This window comes from Capsicum annuum, chromosome 1, assembly GCF_002878395.1.
Source record: "Capsicum annuum cultivar UCD-10X-F1 chromosome 1, UCD10Xv1.1, whole genome shotgun sequence".
Lineage (NCBI taxonomy): Eukaryota > Viridiplantae > Streptophyta > Magnoliopsida > Solanales > Solanaceae > Capsicum > Capsicum annuum.
The window spans coordinates 153,133,094-153,155,745 of NC_061111.1; positions in this window are offsets into that span (position 1 = coordinate 153,133,094).

A 22,652-nucleotide genomic window follows, 5' to 3' on the forward strand; every position below is an offset into this window, starting at 1 on the left:
TTTTTGGATCAAAAGGTTCGTACTGATTGGTCGACGATTGAAGCATACCGGGATAAAATGGCTAATCTATTTGATGTACAATATATTGATAGAATTGCTCAACAAACCATTGGTATCCTGTAAGTTTAAGTGTCATGATTTAGTTTCATTTCACAAATTTCACAACGCTTGCATGAACTGTAAGATATGGATTATCTATTTTTCTTATAATGCAGGGATTGCGGTCCTTTTGTTGCCGCCTATGCCGAGTATTTGAGTGATGGATTACAAATACCAAATGATGGACTTGATACCGAATTACTCCGCAAAAGATATGTTGCTATTTTATGGTAATATGGAGAGGCAAAAGCTTAGAAGTCGTACGTAACCGATGTTAAAGATCCACGACGACTAAAGCCGAATTCCATAGCACTAGATAAAGAACAACTTGTCCATATTGATTAGATCTTTATAGCTTGAGTCTGTCAATGTAATAACCTATCCTCCTTGGTTTAACTTGTTGATTTATTTGTAGAGTAGATCGTTTGTACTCATAATGATTTTTTTACATTTCATTTTTTTGTTGAGTTATTTTATTTCATGTAATTTTTGAAGGCTTCGATTTATTTTATTCTATCTATGAATATAATTAATTCTGAGTTTTGAACATGTTAATTGAAATTGAGTACTAGATTCAAATATCACAGCAGATAATACATCTGCTACAATAGACGACATATCTTATCAGATAGATTTAGAAATATGTTGCAACATAAGATGCAACACGTAGGTCATCTACTGGAAATTATATTATAGGTCTTCCTACTTTTTTGATTTGCTCCAATAGATTATCGATCAGTTGCAAGAGATAAGTTATATGTTGCAACAGATCATAAATCTGTTGCGACAGATAGACGGGGAACATTTGCATAATGTAACAGATGACCAACCTATTCCAACAGATAATCAATCTGTCACAACAGGTACTATATCCGTTATGACAGATATTAAATCTATTGCATTATAAAAATTCAACTTTGCCAGACATAAAAATTACCGCCCCTATATGTATAGTGAATTGGCTTGAAATGAAAATTTGTTATCGTGTTCATCTCTGTCTTTGTACATTTTTTTTATACACGGGATTAAACCATTTAGTTAGTACCCCATATGCCCAGACCTATTGAATCTTTCCCACAACGGTGTCGCATACACCGGTCATTTGTGTGCCGGTCAAGAAACACTCCATGTATGCAAGCGAGTAAGGACTGTACGCTGCACCAGTTGTATTTTTTAGAAGCTAGATATTCTTATTTTGACCTTCAAAAACCCATGATTCCTTCGCCAAGACTTCAGCCAGCAAATGATCCATCAGCTTACTCTGCGTCAACAACTTTAAGAGTGGCTGCATGAGGGTTAAAAATGTCTTCTCGCTGAACACAGGTAAGTTGCAGTCATAAAACTTAATATTTCCCTCGTATAGTAGTATCTCAACAGTAAGAAAATGGATGACATCCACATTCATGACTGCAAGGATTTTCTTTGCCTTGCTCCAGATCTTGCCGTGTGGATATGGCCTTTTCCCTCTAATATATTTAATCGCTTCTTCATCCATTAAAATGTAGAAACTAACTGATCAAATCCCAGGCCACCAGAATTAGCTAGATTACGAAGATCAGCGTATCTATCTTTGAAATTATTGTAGAAGTTGAGGTCTATTATCCTATCAGCATCATCATAAGCATCTGGGTAGGCTAATTGCCTGCCCCTCATGAGGCAGAGAATTTCATCAACATATTGTGGTATAAGAATATAATTTTTAAATAAGTTAGTAATTGTAAAGAATAAAAATACAGTGAAAAGAATCCGACGCAGAGGGTTCTCTGAATCAGTTCACAGATTACCCAGCTAATGCAACTTATGCAACAGATGTGTATTATGTTGCAACAAAATTCCAAGCTGTTGCAACAGATTACACATCTGCTGCATAGATTCTTCTTCATGGAGTAGATTGGAAGGGTAGGTTAGAAAAAGTAAACTTACCTTGTCCTCGTACCACACACACATATTTGTCATATTCGAGAAGTCTTTGGTGGCAAATGAATGCATGATGTATTCTTTTTGAACCTTTATCTTGATGAATTCTTCCAATTCCTTCTTCTTCTCCTTGCCAAGCGCCGTAAATATGTCCACCTTCTTCCGCGGCCCCTGAACTTCAACAACTATTAGAGCGGGGGAAGTTGCATTTTTTGCTTATTTCAGAACGGAGAGAATTTGTCTAATTTTTATTCTCTTCCTCCTAACCTCCACTGTAAGAGTGCATGGCTCCCTCACCTCGTTGGATGGTATGATATCCCTCCTGTATTTTAACTCTTTGGAAGCTTTATCAATTGCCTCTAGCTTGTCGAGGATTTTATCCTCTCTGTCCTTACACACTTTGCATTTGCAATGAGAACATGAGGGTGAGGAGGGGTGAGAGGGACCACTGTAAGGGTAGGAGGGACCGATGTAGGGGTGAGAGGGAGGACTTGTTCAAGGGGTATTTTCAAACATTTTTATTTTTTGCTGAGCACCAACATGCTCATAATCACGAATGGCAGCAGAAGCAAAAGCAGGATGCTGCCACCATCACAAACAACTCCACCAGCAATACCCCCAGAAGAAGCACCCAGATCTGTTGTAGTTTGAGTTAGGTCGTGAAGAGCTTCAACATTTGACTGACCTTGCCTAACTGCTTTTCTTATGGATGTTTTCCATCCAATTCCTTCTTTATTAACTCTACCGTTGGGTCTTCTTTTGTATCAACAAAACCCAGAGTAAGAAAATAAGTCATCCCCAACTCATCAATGGTAGGCACAATACAAGGATGCAAAACCTATAAAAAAATGACAGGAGAAATTTAAATCATATAATAATAATTTACAGTCAGTTGGATTACATGGGGCTCGGGTTATGTTAACAAAGACAACTTATGCAACAGACGATCTAGCTATCGCAACAGCTGATTTGTATGTTGAAACAGATTGATAATATGTTGCATCAGAATACCTATCTGTTGCATAATTTACAGTAGATGGGTAATCTGTTGAGTAGGGTTCAGAGAACAGAGCAACATATGGTTAATCTGTTGTGAAATATGGATCATCTGTTACAACAGATTACCCATTGCACCAGTTGCAGTTGACTGGTAATCTCTTACAATAGATGGAACATCTGTTTCAATATCTTTCTTTGAGACAAATTATTTTAGTTGAAAGAAGACGTACTGTATCATCCGGAGGGTTAAAGAGATCAACCTTATTAATATTTTTTTTGCTACTATCTACTACAGCCAACCACATAAGGATCCTTGGATGATAAACCTTATCTGGGTAATCCGTGAAATACTTTTGGAGGGGAGGAATGACTTCACATGCCCAAGCCTAAAAATTGTAAACAGGAAGCAAGCAAAAAAAAAGTCATAAGTATATTCAATATAAATTAATGAATGAGTAAAAATAGTGATCAATTTTACCATGAAAGCCTAAGGAAAGTTGTATAATGTGGTCGTCTTTCGCTTTAGCTCTTTCAGTAAATAATTGACAGTCAAGTAGTAGCTGTTGTAGCCCCAGGGATAATTGTTGAATCTCCCAAAATAATCAGCAAGCGCTAACAAATCATGTTCTATGACTTTCTTGATGTCTCATACCTATAAAATAGAATGGACAAACCAAACTAAGCACAATTTCTCCCTGTAGTGCTTTGGTATGTCTTTATTCTTGAGATCCGCTATCAAATCCTTCACTTTGTAGCTAGGTCCACAAATGCCCAACAACCCATCTTTTTTTACCTTTCATTTGTCAGACCCTTTGTGGGGTGTTGTCTTGATGGCAGGTTCTTTTGGACGATTGCATCTCAAGCCCGTCACAATGGCAAACTCTTTCAATCCAAAACAAACCGGCATGCCACAGTAATTGATCCAAAATTCATCCATCTTATTACCACCCTTCTTTGGACCTCCATCATCCCCCGCATACATGATCCTGTGCTTGAGAAGGCCATATACCATGATCATTGGGAAACAGAGAGGGCGGGGCCCAGACAACTCAAGAAAGTGTGCAAAGCAGCTCTTCTTAAAAAGTCCATCTATGTTTTCCTTCTTCATAATACTCCTAAGTTCGTCAAAAGGTTTCCCCAACTGAAGTTTAAGTACAAGATCACCAAATACTGTATTAGGATTATTCATCGGCATCGTAACTCAAAACTTGTCAATACTAATGGTTTTGACAGAATCATGCTGGAATTTTGATATTATTTCATGCCCCATTGGTGAGGAGGAGTTATCACTTTCCTCGACTTTATTTTGCCCTGACTGAGATTGTTCTGGAAGATTCTCCGAATCTATCTGTACTCTAGACTTTTTTGTTTGGTGATCGGAGTTGTTCCACTTTCTCCACTTTCTGTTTCTTTTCTTTTGGGAGACATCTTTTAACTACAAACAAAAGAAAAATAAAAAATACATTGCATTTGATGTCTGCATAATGTTTTTAAAAAAGGTGAGACAAATTTCAATAAATTATTCTTACCACATAACCCAAAAAAATACTCCAACGGACAGCCCAACAGTTGGAACAGATGGGGAACCACAATCTGTTTGAAGACCTATTTAATATCTCCCCACAGATATTCCACCTGTTGCAACTGGTGGAGAAATTTCAATAAATTATTCTCTGCCACATTATAAGAAAATACTCCAACGGATAACCCATCAGTTGGAACAGATGGGGAATCTGTTTGAAGACCTATTTAATATCTCCCAACAGATCTTCCACCCGTTGCAACAGATGGACCACCACCACCACAACCAATACCACGACCAATGCCACCAAGACCTCCACCAATGCCACCAATACCAATACCAACACCAAGACCACCGACACCACCACCAAAAAACACAAATACCAACACCACCAACAACACCACAAACACCATCCAATAATACCACAACAGTCAACAAAACACTGAGAGAAAAACTAGGGTTTTCTCGGGTGCTCCCTACTTTTTTAGCATCAAAACTCAAAATTGTTAACCCATTCTCAAAGATAATACAACTAAAAGTCTTTTTCTTCAGCATTAACTAAAAAGCCCTATTTTTTAGAATAAAGAACAAATGTAGAACTCTTCTCGAACTCTATTACTTTTGAAGATAGAGAAAACAATAGATACAAGAGGGAATGAAGTCAAAAAAAAATAACTATATGTAGTCATAAATGGGAAGAAAATCGACCTGTTTTGAAGGGTTGACCAATATGTTGAGTAGTTGTTTGTATTGTTTGTATTGTTGAGAGGGAGAGGACACCCCAAGAGAGACAGAGAAGAGAGAGAGCTTAAGATTTAAAATAAAAAGTTTTTCACGCAAATAGATGATTTGTATGGGTTGATTTGTAATTTTGGAAAAGAATGACAAGTTTTGAAATTGCTAATTTGGTCCGAATTGATCTTAATTAATTATAAAAATTTTAGAAGATATATTTTTTAAAACATTGAGTTGATGAGAACTCATTTCTACTCAGAGTGATCGATCGACGACTCAGGTCGGGATGAATGCAATACCAGCACCATGCAATTACAAAGACTCAATTGTATTTGTAGTTGACCCTGCGAGCTCATTCATTCATCCCTAGTTCTACCTAAATCAACTTAGGTACTATCACTATCCTAACATTGAGTTAATGAGAACTCATTTAAACTTAGAGTGATTGATTGATAACTTGATTCGGGATGAATACAATACCAACGCCATGCAATTGTAAAGACTCGATTGGATTTATAGTTGACCCTGAAAGATCATTCATTCATCCCTAGTTCTACCTAAATCAACTTAGGTACTATCACTATCCTAACATTGAGTTGATGAGAACTCATTTGAACTCAGAGTGATTGATCGACGACTCGGGTCGAGATGAACGCACTACCAATGCCATACAATTGCAAAGACTTGATTGGATTTGTAGTTGACCCTACAAGTTCACTCATTCATCCCTAGTTCCACCTAAATCAACTTAGGTACTATCACTATCCTAACATTGAATTAATGAGAACTCATTTCAACTCAGAGTGATCGATCGACGACTCAGATCGGGATGAACGCAATGACATACAATTGCAAAGAATCGATTAGATTTGTAGTTGAACCTGCAAGCTCACTCATTCATCCCTAGTTCCATATAAATCAACTTAGGTACTATCACTATCCTAACATTGAGTTGGTGAGAACATATTTCAACTCAGAGTGATCGATCGATGACTCAGGTCGGTATGAATGCAATACCAATGACATGCAATTGCAAAGAATCAATTGGATTTGTAGTTGACCCTGCGAGCTCATTCATTCATCCCTAGTTCCACCTAAATCAATTGCTATAAAATCTATTGCAACAAATGACTAAGCTATTGAAAATTTTCAAACAGGTACATATATGTTGCAACAGATGAAATATCTGATTTAATTATCAAATAGATATTTGCATCTATTGTGATAGATGACTGAGTTATTGGACATTTTCAAAAACATATTTATATATGTTGTAACAAATGACATATTTGATTTTATTAATTATCAAATGAACATTTTTATCTGTTGTCACAGATGACTGAGATTTTGGGATTTTTAAACAGATATTTATATCTGTTGTAACAGATGATTGAGCCGTTCAGATTTCTAAATAGATATTTATATATGTTGCAATAGATGACATATCTGCTTGAAAATATTTTTATCTCTTTTAATTTTAAAGCAAGAAACTTCTGGTCCGAGTAGATAATGTCAAGTAGTAGTACTTACTACTAAAGGTGGTAAAAAATGTTTCTTGGATATCTCAAAAGTGAGTTTATTGAGCAGTCTTGTCTTGTCTTTTCAATGTCAGTAGTCTTAGTCTTCCTCGTGCCCCTCAAATTATTAATGAAATTAATGAATATTAATTAATGAATATTCAAAACCACCACGTCTACGTACAAAATACATCTATAGAAATTATCTCATCTCTTCCTTCAGCTGCAATTTATTTTTTTCAACTCTCATCTTTTTATCTCTCCTCTTTAGGGTCACAACCTTTTTTCTCTCTTTTCTCTTCTCTTCTCGTAAAGATCTTTTTCGATCTAAACCCATCCATATCTTTTCTAGACTTAAATTTCTATTTTGATCCCCTTCTTGATATTAAGGTATGGTTCATTATTGCTTTTTTATTCTCGTCTTCTTCTTTGCATGTTATTTACATCAGTTTTTTTATTTAATTAATATTTACCCATATCATATTTATTAAATTTTTTTTAAGGAACTTGTAAGTGTTGAATAAATAATTCGAGAATTTTTATTACAATATGAGAAAAAAGTCATCTGTTAAGAGAGGTTTAAAAGTCTTGTTGGCAGTATTAGTTTTTTGGTATATATTTTGTTTGTTTCATTATTGTTGATGCAGTTATTGATGTTGTTGGTGGGGTTGGCGTTGTTGGAACTTATGATTTTGTTGATGGTTCTGGCACAAAGGATGTTGCTTCTTTGTTGTTGATGATGTTGTTGGAACAAATGTTGTTTCTTTTTTGTTGATATTTATGCTGTTGTTGATGTTGCAACAGATGGAGAAACTATTGAAATAAATAAAACCACCAGAAAGGATGGTTTGATGTATTCCATCAGACTCCATATTTGTTGCAATAGACTTCACATCTGTTGCAACAGACAGACTCCACATCTGTTGCAATAGATGGATAATATTCTTTTTGTGACATCAAATTTTTTCCTCTTCTTTGTAGATATAAGGAACTGACAGTTGATTAACTTTTGATGGACTATCTCAAGAGGCTGCAGTAAAAATGGGATCGGAGGAATAAGATGCTTGTAGATGGAACCACTTTATATGTGGGAGGTATGTATTACTGATAATGTTATCGTGGAAATACACATAGAGTGCACTGATTTTGTGAATGATATTTTTACTGATTAGTCATAGATCGTTCAAATAAGATGCCTACAATTTTACAGTTAAGTTTGGTAGGTCCGAACTGATAAGGCTGCGGGACCATGAATATGGTTCTGATAGCCTGTTAAGATTTAATGTCGGTTGTTGCTCATGTTTATTTGTCAAGCATTATGAAGGGATCTAATTTTTGTGTCATTGTAAAGAGATTCAATAGCGATTGGACTAACTTTTAGGGTGCATTGGACCCTTAGAGGGCCTTTAAAACTTAGCACTACATCTAATAAGAACGAAAAAACAATATATTTTTTTCCCTAGACAAAATTTATATGGCAGGGTTGCTCGCTTGGGGTGATGATTTTATGCTAGAATGTCTGGTAGGAGAACGCTTTCGAAGGAAAATGGGTGGTTAATGGAAGACTATATCATCTGAGAGCTAATTGAAGAAGAGACATAGGATAGAAAGTAACTTTTAACAAATCTGGCAGGTAGAATTATCTTAACAGATGCGAGATCTAAATCAAGTGTAAATATAAAAGTGTATCCGGTAATGTAATTTCATCTGTTGTGTCTTGGAAAGAAAAACAATATAGATGGACACTTTGCTAGGGAGTTGCGTGGTCGGGATTATCACCTAGATAGAAAATAGGAGAAGACCAACAAAGAAGCCTCACGAGCATCGAAGGTAGAAATAATATACAGCAAGTGTAGAAAACTTATGCCAACAATAAATGCAGTTAAAATAAGGAATCTAAGCGAATGCGAAAAATTTCTGAATTTTAAATTTCATCCCATGCCTTCTTGTTTGTGTTTTTGATCAGGTCCACTGTCGTTGACCTGATCAGAACCACAAATGAGATTGAAAGGCAAATAGAGTATCATTGGTTCCTTAGAAAAATGGTTATAATTGATTGTGTTTTCTTGCCTTGACATGCTTTCAACATTTTTTGGAGAAGATCAGATGCGTGCTGTAGTATATGAATCCCGATAATTTTCAAGCTTGCCTCCAGCTTGTTGATTCTGTATTCAAGTTGGTCGTTGCCCTCTTCGAAGTTGGAAAAGAGTTCCTCGTTTCTCTTGAGCTCGATCAGGAACACTACCTTCAAAGTTTTGGCATTCTAGAAGCCCTTTAGAGCACTTTCTTCAGAAGCCTTAAAGGATACATGGAGGGTCTCTGTGTTTGATTTAGGTCAAAATATGTTGATGCACATTGAAGATGTGGTCCCAAAAGTTGAACAACACACTTTTATCTAGTATTGCTCCATGCATCTTGCTCAACCAATTTGATAAATTAGTAAGTATGGAGTTACGTAGCGTGTGATCTAAACCGGCTCTACCAAGCCTATCAAACATTACGTAACTCTAAGCTCATTACTTTATCAAAAAAATATGACCAAGTTATTGAACAAATCTAACCCTCTCAGGCTTTCTGCTGATTGCTCTTCTCCAATATAGATGATAAGATATCTACTATGCAAAAGTCTACACTATCGCCAGACATGTTCCCAGGCAATCATGTCTGGCGATGGTATAGACTTTTGCATAGTAGATATCTTGTCATCTATATTGGAGAAGAGTGATCAGTAGAAAGGCTGACAGATTGGGCTTTTTTTCTATGTGCACTAACTCAGGCATATTGTTTTGATAGGGTAATGAGCTTGGAGTTACGTAACATTTGATAGGATTCTACGTAACTCCATGCTAACTAATTTATCAAATTGGTTGAGCAAGATGAATGGAGCAACGCTCGATAAAAATATGTTGTTCAACTGTTGGGACCACATCTTCAACGTGCATCAACACATTTTGACCTAAAACAAACACAATGACCCTCCATGTATCCTTTAAATCTTCTAAAGAGAAAGTGCTCTGAAGGGCTTCTAGAATGCCACAACTTTGAAGGTAGTGTTCCTAATCGAGCTCACAAAAGATGAAGAACTCCTTACCAACATCGAAGGCGATAACGACCAGCTTGAATACAGAATCAACAAGTTGGAGGCAAGCTTGAAAATTATCAGGATTCACATACTACAACAATCATTTGATCTTCTCCAAGGAATGTTCAAATCATGTCAAGGCAAGAAAACACAATCAATTATAATCATATTGCTAAGGAAGAAATGATACTCTATTTGCCTTTCAATCTCATTTGTGGTTTCGATCAGGTCAACGGTAGTGGACCTGATCGAAAATACAAACAAGAAGATGGGATAAAATTTAGAATTCAAAAATTACCGCCTTCGCGTAGTTTTCTTATTTTCACTGTAGTTGTTGTTGGCATAAGTTTTCTAGACTTGCTGAACATCATTTCTACCCTCGATGCCTATGAGGCTGCTTTGTTGGTCTTCTTCTATTTTCTACTTAGGTGATAATCCCGACTATGCAACTCCTTAGCAAAGTGTCCGTCTGCATTATTTTTCTTTCAGAGACACAACAAACGAAATTACATTACTGGATACACTTTCATATTTGCACTTGATTCAGATTTCGCATCTGGTAAGATAATTCCATCGGCCAGATTTATTAGAAGTTACTTTCTACCCTGTGTCTCTTCTTCAATTAGCTCTCAGATGATATAGTCTTCCATCAACAACCCATTTTTCCTTGAAAGCATTCTCCTACCGCACTTTCTGGCTCATAATCATCAACCCGAGCGAGCAACCCAACCATATAAATTTTGGCCAGGGCAATAACTATATTGGTTTTCTATTCTTGTTTGATGCAATGCAAGGTTTCGAGGGCTTTCTAAGGGTCTAATGCACACTTAAAGTTAAGTCCAATCGCTATTGGTTCTCGGTAGTGACGACAAATATTGATCCCTTCTCAACACTTGACACGTATAAACATGAGCACCAACCGTCAGTAATTCATAACAGGGTATCTGCACCAACTTCATGAGGTCCTCAGCCTTATCAATTTTGAACCCATCAAACTTAACGGTATAATGCAGGATTTTGTTTGAATGATCAATGCCTAATTGGTTAAAAATTGCATTCACAAAAACATTATACTTTGTTTGTGTTGTCCTGGTAACCTTATTAGTAATACATACTTAACTCCCATACATATGATAGTGGATCCATCTGCACTAACCTTTTTCTTCCTAGACCATCTATGGCTTAAATTGAATAAAAAGATGACTAGCTTATTGCAATAGATGACACATTTGTTTATATTGTCAATCAATTGGAGACATCTGTTACGACAGTGATCAACCTGTTGTAGAAATCAAAAAAATATATACATCTATTGCAAAAAGATTGCCAGTATATTGTAAGTTATCTAACAGAAAGAATATATTTTCTAACAGATAAACCCATCTATTAGATTTATTTTAAAGCAATTTTCTTTTCTTTTAGAGATACAATAATTTATAAATAGGTCCCTCCTTACAAATATGGATGATCCAGATTTGTGCAAGAATATTCATATCGAGTCCATGCGTGAACTTCAAAGACAGTTTGATTGATAAACTCCAGAGAGATATTTGGATGACTTCGGAGCAAGGCTGCCGGATGAATGAAAGATGTCTGATTGACAATAATAATAATAGTAGTAATAATAATTAGGTAATGTATTTTATTTTAGCAATTATTTTCCTTCTTTTGTAGATCAAATCTATCCAAGGAATTCAAAAATCTATGAACATTCATTTCATTTTATTGTCGACTTTGAATTTTTAATTCTTATTTAGTATTTAATAATAATCATTCTGCTTATTCCTTATTCTCAACATGTCGACGGTTGGTGGTAGGGATTGAGCAGCAATTTATGTCAATAGTTAGAGGTTAATCTGCTACAACAGATTGATCATATGTTGCACCTAGCAGTTATTAATAAAAAGGGCAATTGTTGTTATTGAGAGGGTGAAAAGATAGACATGACTCGGAGTTCTGATTATTCAATATGAAAAATGTTTTGTAAATAAATAATAAGGAAATAAATAATAAACACAATTTATAACCACAATTTTAATAACTGATCGTGACTTTTCACCATTTTTGTTTTTTAAATTATTTATTATATAATAAAATGATTATTATTTTATTAAGGAATTTGAAAAGGTATTTTTTTTATTTATAAAATAAAAAAGTAAGCAAATTTTGATTAATGATATGATGATATAGTTTTTTTTTAAAAAAAGTAGATTATATGTTGCAACAATTAAATTATCTGATGCAACAGGTTCACTATGGTTGCAACAGATGATACATCTATTGTCACAGATGATTTATCTGATGCAACCTATATCGAGTCACAACTCAATAAAAACAGTTCTTGGAAAGAACTAATTAATAATAATAATCTGAAAAGTCATGACTTATCACAATATTTCTTAATTTAATTAATTCATTACTTTTGACATTAATAAAAAATATAATTAATAAATGGAGGTGAACAGTTAGATTATATGTTGCAACAGATATGTTATCTGATGCAACATATTTTATATTTGTTGCAACAGTTAATATATCTGTTGTCACAGATGTGTTATCTGATGCAACAGATATAGAATATGTTGCCACAACTCAATAAAAACGGTTCTTCGAAAGACTAATTAATAATAATAATCTCAAAAGTAATGACTTATATCACAATATTTATTTTCTTAGTTTAATCAAAAATTTAATTAATGTATGGAGGTGAATAGTCGCGTCTTTTTACCTCTTATTCAAATTCAATCCTCTATAAATAGGTCTGTCCTTACTCAATCATTCATTCAAATACACAGTCTATTTATTTATTGCATCTCATCTTTCATATTACACTCTAGAAGATAAGATTATGGCTGACCCAGTGTGGGACGTTGCTTTTCTACAAGACGCCGTGAATGAACTTCGGAATCAAGTTCGTGATCTGCAATGGGAATTGAGAGGAGTTAGATCAAGAATGCTCCGTGAGATACAAAGGCTGAGGAGGGCCTTGTTGCTACTTCCGGTTGAAGATTGGCTGATTGGCAATGATGATGCTGATACTAATAATAATAATTAGACTATTATTTTTCTTTTAGTCTATTATATGTATTTTTAAAAATAAATTATGTTTTATCTTTGACGTTTTAATCCATATTTAATTTTCATTCTGTCTATTATCTTCTCAACAATTTTGACAATTCGATGTAAAAAGGAATAATTTAGAATCCAGTAGCAATAGCAAGATTTATCTATTGGGTTTGTGGCAGGGGTTGATTTGTGTTGTTTCAAACAGATTAATCATTTGTTGCAACAGATAATTAGTCTGGTGCAATAGATAAACATTCTGATGCAATAGATAATTAGTCTGGTGCAACAGATAAACATCCTGATACAACAGATAATACGTCTGATGCAACAGATAATATGATGATGCAATAGATAAATAGTCTGATGCAATAGATTACTCATCTGATGCACCAGATGATTGATCTATTTAAATTATGGGAACTTGTGCTGGATTCATAATTGGGGTTCTATCCATTGTTGGAAAAATAGAAGTGTACCCAGATGATAAATACGAATAAAAATCATAATTTTACTTACCAAAGTAACCTATGAAGTAATGCCAAAGTGGAAAGTGATGTCGTAAACAAAATTTGACCTAAGAAATTGGTCAGATTGCAGCAGTAGTGTTATACCAACAACAATAACAACAACAACAGCAACAACAAATGATTGACAAGAAGAAAATGAAGCAGAAGATGATGAATAAAGCAGCAGAAACAAAAACAAATAACAACAAAAATACTAAGAGAGAGAAAACAACAATGAATGAGAAGAGAGAGAAAGGCGCCTTTTTCCCCCTCCGTTTTTCATTATTTTAGGTATACATTGGGATCAAAGTGTAAATTTAATAACTTTTGGGTTATTTTAAAACTTTTCTAACTTTCTTAATACATAATAAAGTAATTGTCACCTCCAACTAATAATTAAGACTTGTGTCACCTACACCCCATTTTAAAACTCTTTTGTCACCTGTGGCCCAAACCCCCAACAAACTTACAAAATTATGATTCAATAGTTATGCCTTCAATCTCAAGATAATTTTCAATATAATCTCAATGTGTATTCTGTAAAGCATAGAATACATACCTTATCACTACTTTTGTAGAGCAAAGAGATTGTTTTTGATAAACCCTCCACTAAATTATAAATAATATGATTTTAATTTTTTATGCTTCCAATCTCAAGATAATTTTCAATATAATCATATATGTGGAAATAGAATAGATACCTTATCACTAACTTTGTAGGGTAGAGAAACTGTTATTCGATAGACCCTCGACTAACTATGGATTCTATGGAGAATAGAATAGATACCTTATCACTACCTTCCTAGGGTAGAGAAACTATTTTTGATAAACCCTCGGCTAACTTACAAAACTTATGATTCAATACTATGTCATCAATCTCAAGATAATTTTCAATATAATCTCATATGTAGAGTCAATAGATCTTTGTCTAACTTGTAAAAATTATGATTCAACAGTTATGCCTTCAATATCAAGATAATTTTCAACATAATCTCATATGTAGAGTCAACAGACCCTCGACGAAGTAACAAAAATTATGATTCAATAGTCATGCCTTCAATTTTAAGAAATTTTTTAATATAATCTCATATGTAGAGTCTACGGAGGATAAAATACATACCTTATCACTATCTTTGAAAGATAGGGAAATTATTTTCGATAGACCAAACATTCATCTACCATTTGTATTAAGCTAAACAGTTTCTAACAATAGACATGATTGTAATAAATACTATAGAATAAATTGTATATCAATATTGTGGGTCAATAAATTATAATAATGAGTTATCTAGATATGAAAAATAATATATTTGAAAATAATTAAATCAACAACAATTGTATATTGATGAATCGCACAATAATATAATTGTAACAATAAAAAAAGAAACAACATCTCACTCTTGCTAACATATGTATCCAATTATCTGAAAGTTTGGCATGAAATTCTTTACATGTCCATGCCTGCAATTTATATGCTTAACAACATTAGAAGAAACAATAAATATAATCCCACTATGAAAATATAGAACTCAAAAATATTGTCAAAATACACACAAAAAGAATTACTATAAAGAATGTTAAAAAGGTCAAAATAAAATTGCACGTCACATACCATTATCCTTATGCTTTTCATATATGTTAGAAGTCTAAACATCTATTATTTTCTTGCTATATATTTTAGAACTCTTAGGAGCACTTTTCTCATGATAAAAACTTTTTCATGAATAAAAAATTGTGTTATAGAATCTTTCCACTACCCTTTATATAGAATTAATTATAAATCTTTTTATTTTGATTAAAATAATAATTTTAATAACTTAGCTTAGGTAAAAATCTAATTCTATAATTAAACTTATGGAAAACATTAATTCCATTCTCAATGGACCTGTGGCCGTACAGGGAATTTCCATAATTGGAAACTTATACGTGATTATACACGTGATTGTCCAATATAATTGAATGCTTTTTAAGTATGTTAGGAGTCTTACCATATATTATTTTCTTGCCATATATTTTAGGACTTCTTAATTTTTTAGGTTTAAAAGTCATAATTTAATATTATAAATATAATTAAATAATAATTGGAGAAAATAAGTGAAAAGACGATTTTGTCTATTGTAAAGAGTTTTAATGAAGGAAAAAAAGTTCAAATCATATCATTAAGGATCTTCACACTTTTAATATATTATAGATATAGATATATATAGATTATAGATACAGATATATATACTACAATATATTCACAAATAAATTATCACAAAATTATAATTAATTCAAATACACAAATTTTTATTTAATCACTAATCACTAATCACCAATATATTAAAAGTGTGAAAGACCTTAAAAATATTGTTTGAACTTTTGTCCTTCACAAAGAACTCATGATAGACGAAATTACTTTTTCACTATTTTTCATATATAAAAATAGTATTTAATTATTTTTCTATTATTTATTTTTTCTTATAAAATTAGTACGAATTTACCATAAGTAATAATAATAATAATGATTTAGGTAATTCTCTTTTATTTTTTGATTGGGCTTTCACAAAATCGCCGCATAAGAGAGTCCTAATTGGCAATTGGCAATGGATTGAAACTGATAAAATTATATATATAATTTTACAAGATAAATTGCTACAAATTTTGACAAACCAAAATAACAACAAATTTAGTCTAAAAAATGCTATTTACAAAATAAATATATTTAAATAGAGATTCTATACAAACGACTATCAAAATTTGCTTAAATTGACTAAAGTATATTTTAGTACAAGTTAATTTGGTTTAACACTAAACCAAATAAATTAAAAGAAAAATGCTTTGTTTCCCCCCTGAACTATACAAGAAATTGTTGAGACACACCCGAACTTTAGAAGGGTCCTATTACCCTTGGACTAATTAAAACCGTATTTTTGGTAACCTTAGTGCCTATGTGGCATATACGTGGCACATACATGTGCCTACCTAGACCTTCAGTGTGTTAATTCGCTGATGTACTACGTAGGCACTAAGGTTGCCAAAAATATGGTTTTAATTAGTCCAGGGGGTAATAGGACCCTCCTCAAGTTCGGGAGTGTTTCAGCGATTTCGTGTATAGTATAGGGTAGAAATAGAGCATTTTCTCTAAATTAAAATTGCAAAGTTATCGTAAATAAGGCTAATAATTTACACCAGTTTTTTAACGTGTGTACTTAATAATATAATGTATACAGATGAATTTATTTTTCATATACATTTATTTTTAATTGATAATCTCTATTTCTTTTATATGATTTGTACGAATATATTAGTTTTATATTTAACAGTTTTTGTATTACATAAATAAATTAATTTATTTCTTAATTCAAGCATATTTTCTTTTATAATATTGAAATAATTTTGGTAGATGAATTTCTTGAGCGAGATACACGTGCGAGCCATGTAAGATACGACTAGTTATCTAAAAAAAATCATTCTAACCTGTGTGACTACTAATAAAACATAAATGTATAATACTTTGATTATTAATTTACCTGCTAGTTATATGACAACTGTTTTTACCCGTTAAAAAAATAGTCTTATTTTGGCTTTAGGCAAACGTTACCAAGGACAAACAAAGTATTCAAATACCTCTAAGAAACCCATCAAGATTCAAGAATTCCATATTCAAGTACCTCTAATTCCTATTTTTTAATCCTAAATTTCTTCAAGATTGGTACTTTTTTTGTTTAGGGTTTATGATTTTACATTTAGGTGAGTTGATTTAGTTCAATTACCTCAATTTCCTATCTTTTTTTATTCTAATCTTGATCAATATTATAGCTTTTTAGTTTGGGGTTTATCATATTACATTTAGGTGAGTTGATTTAGTTTAATTACCTCAATTTTCTATGGTTAACCTACATTTTAATATGAATTTCTTGTTCAAGATTCTAACTATTTGTTTTGGGGTAGAAGATTTCTATGATTGGGTGGATATAGCTGGATTCTGACTTTCTATTTATTGAAACTAGAGGTAAAAGATGTTTTTTTGATTCTTCATATTAAAATATCAAGTTCTGATTTATGAATTGATTTGTCATAAGTGGAGATGAAAATATAAAAAGATGGGGAGATGACAAGGCTTAAATTATGCGGTTCAGGGCTTAAATTAGGAAGGGAAGGGAAGGGTAAGGAAAATTCAACATGGGAAATAATGGGACAGGGTAGGTACTGTATTTAAACTTTTAATAGAAAATTATAAAACAAAGAGTTACCATAAAGGCTTAAACTTGTATGATAATTATTTGCTTTTGCAGGTGATCATGGATAAAAGTTGGATGCATGAACCAAAGTTTACTAAAAGACATATTAAGGGTGTTTAATATTTTATGCGGCTTATTCGATCTCACTTTGTTCAAAATATCAAAGTTCGATGTCCATGTACAAATTGCTTAAATGTGTTTTATCAAACACAAGAAGTAGTGCATGACCACTTATTGCTCGAAGGAATTATAAAAAGTTATGTGCACTAGAGACACCATGGGGCACAATCACAAATGAGAGATACCAATGAAGCAATTTAGAGTGAATATGAAAATGAAACCTAAGATAAGGATGATGGGATTTGTGCTATATTAGAAGAGGTCGCTGAAGTATCATTTTCCAATTATTCGGTGGAGACTGCTAATAACGTGTGTAGTAATATGAGTGAGAAATAAGTTACAACATTTGATAAATTTCTGAAAGAAGCTGAATATGAATTATACCCGGGATGTAAGAAATTTTTGAATCTTTCATTTCTTGTGAAGTTGCTACACTTGAAAGTATACAGTCAATAGAGTAATAAATCATTTGATATGTTGCTGGAGTTGCTAAAAGAGGCATTGCCTACTTATGAGACACTTCCTAAGTTATATTTTGATGCTAAAAAAATGCTGTAAGGTTTGGGATTAGGATATATTTCAATCCATACTTGCAAAAATGATTGTGTGTTGTACTAGGCTAAACATAAAGATAGACAAGAGTGTCCATATTGTGGTACTTCGAGGTGGAAAATTGACAATGAAAGGGATAAAATGATTCCTCATAAAGTTCTGCAGTATTTTCCATTAAAGCTGAGACTTTAAAGGTTATTTATGTCTAGTAAAACAAGTGTCGACATGAGGTGGCATAAAGAGAAATGTCTAGATGAGGTGAATGTATTAAGGCATCCTGCTGATTCTGAAGATTGGGAAAAGTTTAACTAGAATCATCAGTAGTTTGTACAAAAACCTCGTAATATTAGACTCGGTCCTGCAACTAATGGTTTTAATCCATATAGTAACATGAGCACATCATATAGTATGTGGCCTGTCATTCTTTTTCCAAATAATCTTCCTCTATAGAAATATTTTAAGGACCCATTTATGATGATGTCATTACTTAATCCTGGTCCCCAAGAACCAGGAAAGGATATTGATATTTATTAGCTTCCTCTGGTTGATGAATTGAAAGAGTTATAGAGTGATGGTGCAGAAACATTCGATGCATCAACTAGGGAATCCTTCAAAATGTATGATGATGTTTTATGGACCATAAATGACTTTCCAGCTTATGGTATGTTTTTAAATTCTCTATTTTTCTAGTTGTCTAATAATCTATACTATTTGTGTCGTATTGTAAAATAATTTGAAGGAGTCAAACTTTGTAAGAGTATTTTATGTATTCAACTAATTCTCTTCATAACTTCTTTGTCACTGAATAAGAAAGATGGGGAATTAAAGTGTGGGGTATTTTCTTGAAATATTATGGATCTTACTCTTGTAGTGAGTCCTCAATCAAGTCCTCCTCATGAATTCTTTCTTCCTTTTCTCCAGTTTTGATAGCATTTCCTTCCAAGTTCAAGTGTATTGTTATATAACCCTTTTTATCACTTGGATCACTTGTATCTTTCAAACTATTCCTTGAAATTCTTTTTCATTTTTCATTTTTGGAGGATAACTATTCTAATAAGAAATGAAGAACATGGAGAAAAAGAAAAGTTGTGCAATTATTAAAATTATATTTTTTTCATGAAAAAAGGTGTTCTTTTAGTTGGTTGACAACGCATGAAAAAATTAAATTTTCATTCATTATTGTAGAAAATCTTGTTTTTCTGCATATTTTATGTTTATGTTCAGGTTATAAACGATTGCTGAACATATAATTTTTTTTAATGAATTAGGTAATTTATCTGGATGGAGCACTAAGGGATACATGGCATGTCCTACTTGCAATAAGGATGCATCTTCATAAAGGGTAATAGGTAATATTTCTTACACGTGTCACCATCGGTATCTTGAATCCAATCACTCTTGAAGAAAAAGCAAGAAATTTGATGGGAACAAAGAAAAAGGAATGAAGCCAAAAGAGCTATCAAGTGATGATGTCTTGCAACAATTGGATTTAATCAGTACTTATAACCCAGGAATACACTCAAAAAATAAAAGAAACTTCTTCATGAAGAGTTGAATTGGGCGAGGAGAAGTATTCTATTTGAGTTGCCTTACTGGAAGAACTTGAAGTTATGACATAATTTGGATGTCATGCACATAGAAAAGAATATTTGTGAGGCTATTTTGGGGATATTATTGAATATTGAGGGAAAAACTAAAGATACATATAAATCATGACAAGATCTAAATGATATGAACATAAGAAAAGAACTATGGTTGCAACATGATGGTTCTAATTATACAATACCAGGTGCTTGTTATAGTATGTCAAAAGAGGAGAAAAAGAAGTTTTGAGCATTGTTAAAGTCTGTTAAATTTTCTGATGGTTATGCTTCAACTATCTCAGAGTGTGTAACTGCGGATGATAGTAAGATGACCAGACTTAAAAGTCATGACTATCATGTTTTGTTACATCGATGCTTCCTATTGCTATTTATGAATTTAAAAATAAAGATGTCTCTTCAACATTGATTGAGTTAAGTGATTTTTTCCGACGATTATGTTGTAATACATTAAAATGAGATGACTTGAAACAACTAGAAAGGGATATAGTTATTATATTATGTAAGCTTGAGATGATCTTTCCACCTATTTTTTCGATGTTATGGTACATTTAGTTGTGCATTTACCACAAGAGGCAATGTATGGGGGACCAGTACAATATCGTTGGATGTACAAAATTGAGAGGTTCTTGTGCAAGCTTAAGCTTTATGTTCAAAACAAGGCACGACCTGAAGGTTCTATTGTAGAAGGCTATATTATTGCTGAATACTTGACATTTTTTTCTATGTATCTTGATGACATTAAGCCTAGATTTAATTGTAAAGATAGAAATGATGATGGATCTAGCAACAATGATCTATTTTATATAATTTTCAAAAAATTATAGACCCTATAAAGATGGAGATTATGATGCCATACCAAAAAAATATTTTGACATGGCTCAGTGGTATGTGTTGAATAATTGTGAAAAAGCAAAACCTTTTCTTGAGTAAGTAGTTCTTTTATATATATTTACATATATTGATATTTTTTATTTAAGCTGTTTCTAAATAACTTACTTTGTTACATCCAGAGAGCATAAAAAAGAGCTATTAAAGCAAGGTGTTGTGGATATAGAAGAGAAACACAGAGAACAATTTCCTCATAGTTCAGAAGAAAAGTAAGTGACTTTAAGATAATAATCATGTTGTGTGCTTAAATTTTATCTTTTTATTCTTTATTAATTGAAAGCAATAACTTTTCCTAATAGATTATGCAGTTATTTAATAAGGAGAAGTCAAGGTCTATCATGAAAGTATATCCTTTAGTTGTGGGTCTTGATGTGCGTGGAACAAAACATACTAGTTGTATTGTAAATGGTGTTAGGTACCATATTCAACAATGCGATAATTTGTGTAAAATTCAAAATAGTGGTATAGTTGTTAGAGGCCTTCATGAAAAAGTGGCGATTGATTTTTATGGTATCATAACTGACATCCTTGACTTAGAGTATGTTGAAGAAAGTCATATTTTTCTATTCAAATGCAAGTAGTTGATCTTCATAAGAAAAAGGGATGCAAGAAGATAAAAATTTTATGAGCATCTGTGTTAAAAGATTTTGGTATGAACATGATCTCTTTGTACTAGCTACTCAAGAAAAGCAAGTGTTTTATATTGATGACCCAAAACTGGGGAAAGATTGACAAATTGTGCACAAATTTCAAGCTAGAACCATATATGATGTGCCAGATAAGGAAAACTCAGAGGTATAAAATGATGAGTTGTCTATTACAAATGCTGAAGTGTATCAAGATACGTCATTTGAAAGTAAATCAATTGTTAATGATACAGTTGATATGTTGAGTCTACATAGAGATGATGTTGAGTTGACTATCATAGATGAAATTTAATTAAATTGGAGGCTCAAATAGAATGTGAAGTTGAAGTTGATTATAATTGAAAAGATTCTGACCAAGAGAATGACACTATGATTGAGTACATCAGTGACTATGAGGAGCATGAAGGTAATAATAGTACTACTAACAATGAAGCTGATAGTACAAATGACAATGACGGCATTAACTTGTGATGTAACCTCATAATAAGTAAGGTTAGTTACATATATGTTAATATATAACTCTCCTAAATTATTTATATCTTGTTTAGTTGATTTTAGGGGATGAATTTCATAAGTTATTTGCAGACACACCTATTGAGATAAATTTCCATGAAGATAAAAAAGAAAATGAAATATTGGTCTTTTGCTTGTTACAAGTCTCCTGACAGTAAATGATTAAATTGATTTCCTTGCCCCAAAAAAAAAAATGTCTTCTAATTCCAAGCTTTGAGCCCATCTTCATATGTAGCACTATTATGACATTGATATGATAGAAACGAAGTACCACTGAAACTTTTAGTTTTTACATTTTCTTAGTGCCATCAATGATATTACTTACTTCATCAAAAGACAAAGTACTACTAAAATTAACATTTGTATGTTTGCTAATATGCAGATCCCTCCAAGGAAAAGTGCAACATTATATTGGTTCAACTAATTCATTTCATCTAAGAATTTTGTCTCCTGCACTTAGCTTTTCATTCATTAATGAGAAAAATTTTGGTGATTCTTGCGAATAATGTAGGCGAAATCCATTTAAAGACAAATGGATAGCGTAGTAAATGCACTTATAAAAAATAAATATATAAACAAATAACTGATAATAGAGGAAAAGTCAATGAAACTAGGATAAGCACAATCAGAGTTTACTATATAAAGATGTGTCGGTTAATTAT